This window comes from Pteronotus mesoamericanus, unplaced genomic scaffold, assembly GCF_021234165.1.
Source record: "Pteronotus mesoamericanus isolate MK-2021 breed Mesoamerican mustached bat unplaced genomic scaffold, CSHL_Meso_final scaffold_12, whole genome shotgun sequence".
Lineage (NCBI taxonomy): Eukaryota > Metazoa > Chordata > Mammalia > Chiroptera > Mormoopidae > Pteronotus > Pteronotus mesoamericanus.
The window spans coordinates 7,168,312-7,180,280 of record NW_026555303.1 but is presented as its reverse complement, the minus strand read 5'-3'; the positions used below and the strand labels follow the sequence as shown (position 1 = coordinate 7,180,280).

The 11,969-nt window shown below is 39.4% G+C and overlaps 1 pseudogene; it reads left to right on the top strand.

The window, feature by feature from the left end:
• Nucleotides 1–3,990: 3,990 nt before the first annotated feature.
• Nucleotides 3,991–6,583, top strand: LOC129082169 (hydroxysteroid dehydrogenase-like protein 2; annotated as a pseudogene).
• The last annotated feature ends 5,386 nt before the right edge of the window (nucleotides 6,584–11,969 follow it).

The following is an 11,969-nucleotide window of genomic DNA, read 5'->3' as shown; positions in this document are numbered from 1 at the left end:
GAGGAGAACATTGGCAGGAAACTCTCAGATATCCCACGCAGCAATTTTTTCACTGATATGTCTCCTAAAGCAAGGGACATAAAAGAAAGGCTAAACAAGTGGGACCTCATCAAAATAAGAAGCTTCTGCATGGCTAAAGAAAACATCAGCAAAATTAAAAGGGAGCCAACCCTATGGGAAAATATATTCGCTAATGATACATCAGATAGAGGTTTGATCTCCAAGATATATAAAGAACTCACTCGACTCCAGTCCAAGAAGCTAAACGATCCAGTCAAAAAATGGGCAAAGGACCTGGGCAGATGCTTTTCTAAGGAGGAGATACAGAGGGCCCAGAGACATTTGAAAGGATCAGCAGTATCACTAGCCATCAGAGATATGCAGATCAAAACCACCATGAGGTACCACCTCACACTGGTCAGAATGGCTCTCATAAACAGATCAACAAACACAGGTGCTGGCGAGGCTATGGAGAAAAGGGAACCCTAGTCCACTGTTGGTGGGAATGCAGACTGGTGCAGCCACTGTGGAAAGCAGTGTGGAATTGCCTCAGAAAGCTAAAAATAGAACTGCCTTTTGATCAAGTGATTCCCCTGCTGGGTCTGTATCCTAAGAATACCAAAGCACCAATACAAAAGAACGTATGCACCCCAATGTTCATAGCAGCACAATTTACCATAGCCAAGTGTTGGAAGCAACCTAAATGCACATCAGCAGATCGCTGGATCAAAAAGTCATGGTATATATACACAATGGAATACTACACAGCAGAAAGAAAAAGAGAACTACTAAACTTCGCGACAGCATGGATGGAACTGGAGAGCATTATGCTAAGCGAAATAAGCCAGGGGGCGAAAGACATATACCATATGATCTCATCTATAAGTGGAACCTAACCAACAATACGAAGATTCAAGGAAAATAAGACCAGCCACACTGAAAGGAAAAGAAACCAACAGAGAGAAGGGGGAAGGAGGGAGGGAGGGCTGGTAAAACGAAGGGAAAGGGAAAGTGAAGGAACATATAGCAAGGACTCGTGGACTAAACCAAAGGGGAAGAGCTGAGGGAGGGAGGGAGGGAGGGGCAACGGAAAGTGGGGGGGGTGTAGGCAGAGACAAATGTATTTAAAATAAATAAATAAATAAATAAATAAATAAATAAATAAAATACCAATGACATATTTCACAGAAATAGAGCATACATTTCAAAAATTTATATGGCACTAAAAATGACCCAGAATAGCCATAGCAATTTTGCAAAAGATAAACAAAGCAGGAGGGATCACAATATCAGACTTCAAGCTATATTACAAGGTCACTGTAATCAAAACAGTCTGCCACTTGCATAAGAACTGGTACATAGATCAGTGGAACTGAATAGAAAGCCCAGAATGAAAACCCATGTCTCCATGGGCATCTAAAATTTGACAAAGGGGGCTGAAGCATAAATTGGAGTAAAAATAGCCTCTTCAAGAAATGATGTTGGCAGAGCTGCACAGCTCCATGCAAAAAGCTGAAATTTGATCACCATCTGACAGAAAAATAAACTCAAGATGGATAAGAGACTTAAGCTTATGTTGTAACATCATAAACATCCTATAGGAGAACATAGGAGGAAACTCTCAGATATACCACGCAGCAATATTTTCACTGATGTGTCCCCTAAAGCAAGGGTCATAAAGGAAAGAATAAGCAAGTGGGACCTCATCAAAATAAGAAGCTTCTGCACGGCTAAAGAAAACATCAGCAAAATGAAAAGGGAGCCAACCCTATAGGAAAATATATTTGCTAATGATACATCAGATAGAGGTTTGATCTCCAACATATATAAAGAAGTCGTATGACTCCATTCCAAGAAGACAAACAATCCTATTAAATAATGGGTAAAGTACCTGGGCAGACACTTCTGCAAGGAAGAGATACAGAGGGCTCAGAGACATATGAAAGGATGCTCAGCATCACTAGCCATCAGAGAAATGGAAATTAAAACCACAATGAGATACCTCTTCAGACCAGTCAGAATGGCCATCATAAACAGATGAAAAAGCAACAGTTGCTGGCAAGGCTGTGGAGAAATGCAACCCTAGCACACTCTTGGTGGGAATGCAGACTGGTGCAGCCACTGTGGAAAAGAGTTTGGGATTTCCTCAAAAAGCTAAAAATGGAAGTGCCTTATTACCCAGTGATTCCCCTTCTGGGACTATACCTTTAGAATCCCAAAACGCCAATTCAAAAGAACCTATGCACACCAGTGTTCATAGCAGCACAATTTACAGTAGCCAAGTGGTGGAAGCAACCTAAATGGACATCTGTAGATGATTGGATCAAAAAATTATTGTATATTTACACAATGGCATACTACACAGCAGAAAGAAAAAGAGAACTACTAAACTTTGCGACAGCATGGATGGAACTCGAGAGCATCATGCTAAGCGAAATAAGCCAGGGGGCGAAAGACATATACCATATGATCTCACCTATAAGCGGATCCTAACCAACAGTACAAAGATGCAAGGAAAATAAGACCAGCAGCACTGAAAGGAAAAGAAACCAACAGAGAGAAAAGGAAAAAGGGAGGAGGGTGGGGGAAAAGGAAGGGAAGGGGAAAATGAAGGAACATATGGCAAGGACTCATGGACAAAACCAAAGGGGAAGAGTTGAGGGAGAGAGGGAGGCAGCAAGGGAAAGTGGTGGGGTGTAGGCAGAGACAAATGTATTTGAGAAAATAAGTTAATTCATTAAAAAAAGAAATTGAATTCTTCATTTCCTCTTGTCTCCTCTTTATAGTTTGTATGTCCTTTTTCATGCTGACATAGTTTGCAGTATGTTCCTCATTGTTTCCCTGTAGTTTTTTGTAATTTTCTCTGAGCTCACTGAGCTCATTGAGTGTCCTTAGAACCATTGTTTGGAACTCAATATCTGGTAGTTTACTTGCCTCTTTTTCATTTAGTTCTCTTTGTGTGGATTCCTCCTTTCTCTTTGATTGGGGGTCGGGTGTTCCTTTGTCTTCCCATTGTTCGTGAGATTCTTCTTTTTGCTTCTGCTCCTTACATTGATCTTTCTTGATTTCTTGTCTTTGTGGTGTGAACTTATATGGTAGGAGACAGTTTTTGTTTTGTTTTCTCTTGATCTGCTTCTGATGATGTCAGATGTTTACCCTGTCTGACCTTAGGCAGTCTGTTCAAGACTTCCGGGAATCTACTGCCTGTAGCTCTCTCCTCAGCTGTTATTTTAGTCACTTTATACTCAGCTTGCCGCCATAGAGACACCATCGGTCGAGGCAGAGTCCCTCCTGGAGACATGTCTTTTGGGTCCTTTCATGCTCAGGGGAGTGTTTTGCCTGAGCCAGATGGCTGCTGCTGTAAGGCAGAGGAGTCCACACTGACATGTTGTGGCTACTCTCTCTGTTCTCTCCCTAAAACCTCCATCTCCAGTCTCCCCTCAAGTGTCTCTAGATCACTCTGCAGCCCCTTAGGCCAGGGATCTACTATCTGTGGCTGCCACTCTGTAATCAGCAGTATGGTTTTAGCACTATGGGGCCAGGGTCAAGTCCCACCTGGGGGTGCATCTTTTCTGTCTTCTCATGCTGCTGAATCTCAGGAAATTGGTCAGCCTGAGTAAGATGGCAGCTGCCATCTGGGGTATGAATCATCATCAGGATCCTGCTGGCCACTCTCTCAGTTCTCTCCCCAAAGCCTCCTTCCCCAGTCTTTTCTCATGTGTCTGTAGCCAACTCCACCCCCACTTTTGCCTGAGACCAGGGTAAGTGGCTGCAAATAAAATTTTATGAATTGGCCCTTTAAACAGCTCTTTGTGTCTGCAGCCACCTGTCTCTTGCAGAGAGCAATCCTGCTGCTTTTTGCAGGTGGCTTTTATCTGTGTACTTTTTGGGCTCTGGGGCTGTAGGCTGGAGATCCCCACTTACGATTTAGACTCCACTCTTCTCAGGGGTCCAACTGGCCATTTCAATATCTTTCTGATGCTGCCACCCATGGGTGCTCCCCAGGCCCAGGTAAGGGTGCTGAACTCCTTACCAGGTAGGTTGTGCTAAAGCTGATTCTTCTGTCTGTCCAAGGTTATAAGGTTCCTCTCTCTCGCTATTGTTCAGTTGTTTGTTCTAGGTGATTTCTCCACAATTTAGTTGTAATTCCAGGTTAGTCCTGGGAGGAGGTAAGCGTGACTTCCAGTTACTCCTCCAGCATCTTTATTCCCCCCTGGACAGACATTTCTCCAAGGAAGACATACAATGGGTCCAGAGACATGAAAGAATGCTCAGAATCACTGGCCATCAAAGAGATACAAATTAAAAGCACAATTCTATACCACTTCACACCAGTCAAAGTTGCTCTCATAAACAAATCAGCAAACATCAAGTGCTGGCATGGTTGTGAAGAAAAGAGAACCCTAGTACACTGTTTTTGGGAATGCAGAATGGTACATCCACAGTGGAAAACAGTACATAATTTCCTCAAAACACTAAACATGTGACTGCATTTTGAACCAGCAATTTCACTGCTGTGATTATCCCTTAAGAATCCTGAAACATGAATTCAAAATAACCTAGGCACCCCAATGTTCATTTCAACCCAATGTACAATATCCAAGTGCTAGAAGCAACCTGAGTGCCCATAAGTAAATGAGTGGATCAAAAAGTTAAGTACATTTACATAATGGAATTCAACACAGCAGAAAGGAAGAATGAACACCTATCCTCCTTGACAAAATGGATGGAACCAGAGAGCATTATGCTAAGTTAAATAAGTGAGGTGTTGAAAGAAAAAAATACCAAATGTCTCACCTATAATTGGAACCTAATCAAGAAAACAGTCAACCGAGCAAAATCAAAATAGAGACAGGGAAATAAAGAAGGAACTAACAGTAACCAGTGGGGAGAGGAAAGGGGATAACAGGGTAAAGAAAGGGAAAGGTCATCAAAGAGCATATTGTATAAAAGACCCATGGAGAAAGACAATGGGGGAGAGAGGATTGATGTGGGAAATGATTATGGGCAGAGTGCAGGAGAGTAATGGTGGGGGGGGGAGTGGAGAATGTGAACAATTGTAATTGCACAACATTAAAAAAAGGGAAAAATGAAAACATTAAAAAATTAAAAAAATAAAAATATTTTGCTAACATAGGGCTTTCATTAATGGAATCTTACAGTTTTCTCATAAGAACATTATTGTACATTATACAAAAGTTAAAATGGCTGCTGCCGCATCGGGGCTGGGTTGGTGCCGGGAATCTCACTGGCTGCTGTCTTGGTTCTCTCCCCGGGGCCTCCTTACCTGGTGTCTCCTTTGGCGTCTCTGGCCCCCTCTGCCCCCACCTTTGCCAGAGACCAGGTAAGCTAGCAGAATGTACAGTTTTTATCACAGGTGCAAGCCGTGGCATTGACAAAGCTATTGCACTGAAAGTGGCAAAAGATGAAGCAAATGCTGTCATTGCTGCAAAGACCAGTCAAGTACATCCTAAACTTCCAGGCACTATCTATACTGCTTCGGAAGAAATCGAAGCTGCTTGAGGAAAGGCCTTACCATGTATTGTTGATATGAAAGATGAACTGCAAATCAGTAATGCAGTGGAGAAAGCAGTTGAGAAATTTGGAGGAATTGATATCTTGGTGAATAATGCCAGTGCTATTAGCTTGACCAACACATTGGGCACACCTACGAAGAAGGTGGATTTGATGATGAACGTTAACACCAGAGGCACCTACCTTACATCTAAAGCATGTATTCCTCATTTGAAAAAGAGTAAAATTGCTTATATTCTCAATCTCGGCCCACCACTGAACCTAAATCCATTGTGGTTCAAACAGCACTGTGCTTATACCATTGCTAAGTATGGTATGTCTATGTGTGTATTAGGAATGGCAGAGGAATTTAAAGGTGAAATTGCAGTCAATGCATTATGGCCTAAAACAGCCATACACACAGCTGCTATGTATATACTGGGAGGATCAGGTATTGAAAACCAATGTAGAGAAGTTGACATCATTGCAGATGCTGCATATTCCATTTTCAAAAAGCCTAAAACTTTTACTGGCAACTTTATTATTTATGAAAATATCTTAAAAGAAGAAGGAATAAAGTATTTTAATGCCTATGCAATTAAACCAGGCCAACCCTTGTTACCAGATTTCTTCTTAGATGAATTGCCAGATACAATTACCCAGAAAATCGAATCATATGATGCTGCTCCACAACTGAAAGAAGAAAAGACACAGCCACCATCAAAACCAAGTTCTGGAGCTGTGGAAGAAACATTTAGAATTGTTAAGAACTCTCTCAGTGATGATATTGTTAAAGCCACTCAAGCAATCTCTAAGTTTTAACTCTTGGGTGAAATGGTGGAACTTGGTTTCTTGATCTTAAAAGCAAGGGTAGGAATTCTGGATATGGAGAGCCATCTGATCAGGCAGATATAGTGATGAGTATGTCTGCTGATGATTTTGTAAAAATGTTCTCAGGGAAACTAAAACCAACAATGACATTCATGTCAGGAAAATTGAAGATTAAAGGAAACATGACACTAGCAATCAAATTAGAGAAGTCATGAGTCAGATGCATGCCAAGCTGTGAAGAAAAAGAAAAAAAAAAGTCAAACTTTAAGCTCAAAAAGTAAAAGGGCTCAACAGTTAAAATCTAATGTTTGTTTTCTTCCCTGTTATATTGTAAGGATGTGCAATTTTATTCTGGAAAAAGTAGAATTTATGTATTTGTAAAACTTGAAATTATAATTAAAACAGCTAGCTAATCAAATATAAGCTTCATTAAGTGGAATTCAAAGACATTCTGCTTTTTATATTTTGTGAGTTTTGTCCTCCAAGCACTATAAATCATTTACCAAATTCTTCTAGGAAAAGTATTAGGAGCAACCAATCAGGGTCAAGCAGTAAAGTAACATTAGCTCTTTTCAAAGCTTCTTCCCATTTAAAATATGGTTAGTTCTAAAATTTTTAACTTGGGGTTGTATACCAATGAAAATCTTAATGATATTTTAGATTTTTATATACTTTAAATGAGATAGTCTACAATACATTTTTCCAGACATCACATCTTATAAATACTATTTTGAAGACTAATGAAACAAAAAACAGAGTTTTTCACTTTGTTAACTAGCTTTCCAGGTGTAAGTTATCTATAAGATAATATTATTGTAATTCAACTAATATATATGCTATTTTAAGTTATGTAAAAATGTCCTGAAATAAAATAATTTCTTCTCCCCCAGAAGAAATTATTTATTCTTATTAGAACAATTTTATTTCAGGTAGAGACTGAATCAGCTTGTTCTTTGGGAAATATAAGGCAGATTATGAAAATTAAGTGAAATGTCAGAATAATCACGGTCTCACCTTAGAAATGAAATGGGAAAAATATCTTATTATTAATAGCTCTTCATACAAGATAACTAAACATTCCAACAGACTATTTTATAGATTTCTGTTTCCATACAACCTTGAGTACCAGTACTAATTCTCCATTTTCTTTAGTTCCTGGTAACTGCCCTTTAAGAAGTGAAGAAGATTTCTTAAGATGATTCTAATCTAAGCAACGTTAGCTTTAATTATTTTTCTAATAGTATGAATTTATCATTCCATATTTTTCACAAGTAAATTATCTTTCTATACTAATTCACAATGAATCTTACTCTCTATAAAATAAAAATGTTTCTTCAACATGGTTGGCAACAGAATACAGCATTTAGTCTTAGAATATTATCTCCCTGAGAATCCTATTTTAAAATGTAAGCATTTCTAGGAGAGGTAAAGGCCTTAGTAGTTACTCAGAAATGTCTTATGTGAGCACTATCTTCCCAGTGAGCTAGCAATGAGGTGAAAAGGAGAATTCATGATGTCAGTAAGGGGACTTCGTAAATTTAGATAATGAGTAGTTGTTTGCAATTTAATATAAAACAAGAGTGATGGAATCTCCATAATGCTGAGAAAGTGAGGATTCCCTGGGGGACAAGGAGTTTTGCACAGTTCTGTATATGAACAGCATCAGTCTCCAGGAGCAAGTTCTTACATAATGGACAGATAGTATAAGTGCCTTGGCTGGCAGAAAGTCTCGCCTAAATGCCAGTGTGCTTTGGGAGCTGAGAAGATGTACCAGAGAGGAGTTGGAAATGAGTAATAACACCTCTGCCCTCAGACAATGTTTTGTTTCCAGATGCAATAGGGACAATCAGGCTCATGGCTGCAGCTGGACAAACAAAATCACCTAAATGTCATCTGCCTTACACTTCATTAATGTTATCACTGTGACCTCTTCTTTGGAAAACATTAAAGCTGAATAAAAAGAAGCTAATCCAAAATTTCTGAACCTGCATTTTACCCTTTTAGTTATCTCAGATCAATAACAATTCATTGACACTGTGAAGTTCACATGGAAAAGGAAGTGGCACATTTTTCTTAGTGAACAGCAAGTGTTAAAATTTAGCTATAAATGGCTTAGTGTGATGGAAAAAGCACATTAGAATACCATGGAGCATCTCATAATTCCATTTCATGTCTATATACACTATTGTATTAACAGTTGCTTACACTTTATGATAAGAACAGAGGTAATAGCATGTTTCAAGATGTCTTTGTAAGAAGGATACATAAATATATATTATATTTTAATGTTTTGTCCTATTATAAGTATAAAATTCAGGAACTGAAGAAATTTGTATCCACATGCATTTGGTGGCTTCTAATATTTATTCAGATGGGCTTCATTTAAGAGTTGAAGTCAGATGGCGTAGAAGAGAATATCTTGTGCTTTTTTAAATTTATTTACTTTTTAAATACATTTGTCTCTGCCTCCCCCCACCTCTTTCCCTTGCCCCCTCCCAACTCCCATCCCTCAGCTCTTCCCCTTTGGTTTTGTCCATGAGTCCTTGCTATATGTTCCTTGACTTTCCCCTTCCCTTCCCTTTCCCTGCCCCCCCTTCTCTCTTGTCTCTGTTGATTTCTTTTCCTTTCAGTGTTGCTGGTCATATTTTCCTTGCATCTTTGCATTGTTGGTTAGGTTCCGCTTATAGGTGAGATCATATGGTATTTTTCTTTCACCCCTGGCTTATTTCACTTAGCATGATGCTGTCCAGTTCCATCCATGCTATGGCAAAGTTTAATACTTTTTTTCTTTCTGCTGCATAGTACTCCATTGTGTACATGTACCATTATTTTTGATCCAATCATCTACTGATGAGCATTTAGGTTGCTTCCAAGACTTGGCTATTGTAAATAGTGCTGCTATGAACATTGGGGTGCATAGGTTATTTTGTATTGGCGTTTTGGTGTTCTCAGGGTGTAGTCCCAGCAGGGGAATCGCTGGATCAAAAGGCAGTTCCATTTTCAGCTTTCTGAGGAAATTCCACACTGCTTTCCATAGTGGCTGCACCAGTCTGCATACCCACCAACAGTGGACTAGGGTTCCCTTTTCTCCACAGCCTCGCCAGCACCTGTTGTTTGTGGATCTGTTTATGATGGCCATTCTGAACGGTGTGAGGTGGTCCCTCATGGTGGTTTTGATCTGCATTTCTCTGATGGCTAGTGATGCTGAGCATCCTTTCCAATGCCTCTGGGCCCTCTGTATCTCCTCCTTAGAAAAGCATCTGCCCAGGTCCTTTGCCCATTTTTTTATTGGATCGTTTGTCTTCTTGGAGTAGAGTTGAGTGAGTTCTTTATATATCTTGGAGGTCAAACCTCTATCTGATGTATCATTAGCAAATATCTTTTCCCATAGGGTTGGCTCCCTTTTCATTTTGCTGATGTTTTCTTTTGCTGTGCAGAAGCTTCTTATTTTGATGAGGTCCCACTTGTTTATTCTTTCCTTTACGTCCCTTGCTTTAGGAGACATATCAGTGAAAAAATTGCTGCGTGGGATATCTGAGAGTTTCCTGCCAATGTTCTCCTCTAGGACTTTGATGGTGTTGCGGCTTATATTTAAGTCTTTTATCCATCTTGAGTTTATTTTTGTGTATGGTGTCCGCTGATGATCCAATTTCAATTTTTCGCATGTAGCCGTCCAGCTCTCCCAACACCATTTATTGAAGAGGCTGTTATTGCTCCATTTTATGCTTCTGCCCCCTTTGTCGAATATTAGATGCCCATAGAGACCTGGGCTTATTTCTGGGCTTTCTATTCTGTTCCACTGGTCTATGGGTCTGTTCTTGTGCCAGTACCAGATTGTTTTCAGTATGGTGGCTTTGTAGTAGAGTATGATGTCCAGTATTGTGATCCCTCCTACTTTGTGTTTCTCTCTCAAAATTGCTGCGGCTATTCGGGGTCGTTTATGGTTCCATATAAATTTTTGAAATGTCTCTTCTATTTCTGTGAAATACGTCATTGGTATCTTAAGAGGGATTGCGTTGAATCTATATATTGCTTTGGGTAGTATGGACATTTTGAGGTAATTAATTCTTCCAATCCATGTGCACGGTATATGCTTCCATTTATTTGTGTCTTCCTTAATTTCTTTTTTCAATGTTGTATAGTTTTCTGCATACAGGTCTTTTGTGTCTTCGGTTAAATTTATCCCTAGGTACTTTATCTTTTTTCGTGCTATATCGAATGGTATATTTTTTTCTGATTTCTTCTTCTTCTATTGCATTGCTGGTGTACAAAAACACCTTTGATTTCTGAATGTTGACTTTGTATCCTGTTGTTTTGCCAAATTCACTTATTAAGTTGAGGAGTTTTTTGGTAGAGTCTACAGGGTTCTCTTTGTACACTATCATGTCATCTGCAAACAATGATAGTTTTACTTCCTCCTTTCCTATTTGGATGGCTTTTATCTCTTTCTCTTGTCTGACCGCTGTGGCTAGGACTTCCAATACGATGTTGAAAAGAAGTGGTGAGAGCGGACATCCTTGTCGTGTTCCCGATCTTAGTGGGAAAGCTTTCAGTTATTGCCTGTTGAGTATGATATTAGTTGTTGGTTTTTCATATATGACCTTTATTACATTGAGGAATGCCCCATTTATTCCCATTTTGCTGAGTGTTTTGATCATAAATGGGTGCTGTACCTTCTCGAATGCTTTTTCTGCATCTATTGAGATGATCATGTGGTTTTTGTCTTGTCTTTTATTGATGTGCTGTATCACGTTTACTGATTTGCGTATATTGAATCACCCCTGCATCCCTGGGATGAATCCCACGTGATCGTGGTTGATAATCTTTTTAATGTATTGCTGGATGCGGTTTGCCAATATTTTGTTGAGGATTTTTGCATCTATGTTCATCAGCGAAATTGGCCTGTAGTTTTCTTTCTTTGTAGGGTCTTTATCTGGTTTTGGGATCAGGGTGATGCTGGTCTCATAGAAAGAGTCTGGGAGACTTCCCTCCTCTTGGAATTTTTGGAATAGTCTGAGAAGGACAGGGGTTAGCTCTTCCTTAAATGTTTTGTAAAAGTCTCCTGGGAAACTGTCTGGCCCTGGGCTTTTGTGTGCTGGGAGTTTCTTGATGACTGCTTCAATTTCCCCAGCTGTTATCGGTCTGTTCAAGCTTTCTGTTTCTTCCTCCTTCAGTGTTGGAAGATTATACTTTTCTAAAAATTTGTCCATTTCATCCAGATTTTCAAATTTCTTGGCATATAATTGTTCACAATAGTTTCTGATGATCCTTTGTATTTCTGTGGTATCAGTTGTTATTTCTCCTCCTTCATTTCTGATATTATTAACTTGGGTCCTCTCCCTTTTTGTCTTGATGAGTCTGATTAATGGCTTGTCAATTTTATTAGTCTTTTCAAAGAGCCAGCTTCTGGATTGGTTGATCCTCTGAATTGTTCTTTTTGTCTCTATGTCATTCAGTTCTGCTCTAATCTTGACTATTTCCTTCCTTCTCCTTGCTCTGGGATTTATTTGTTGTTGTTTCTCCAGTTCTTGAAGTTGTAGTGTTAGGTCTTTTATTTGAAATGTTTCTATCGTTTTAAGGTAAGCTTGTATTGCTATGAACTTCCCTCTCAGGACTGCCTTTGC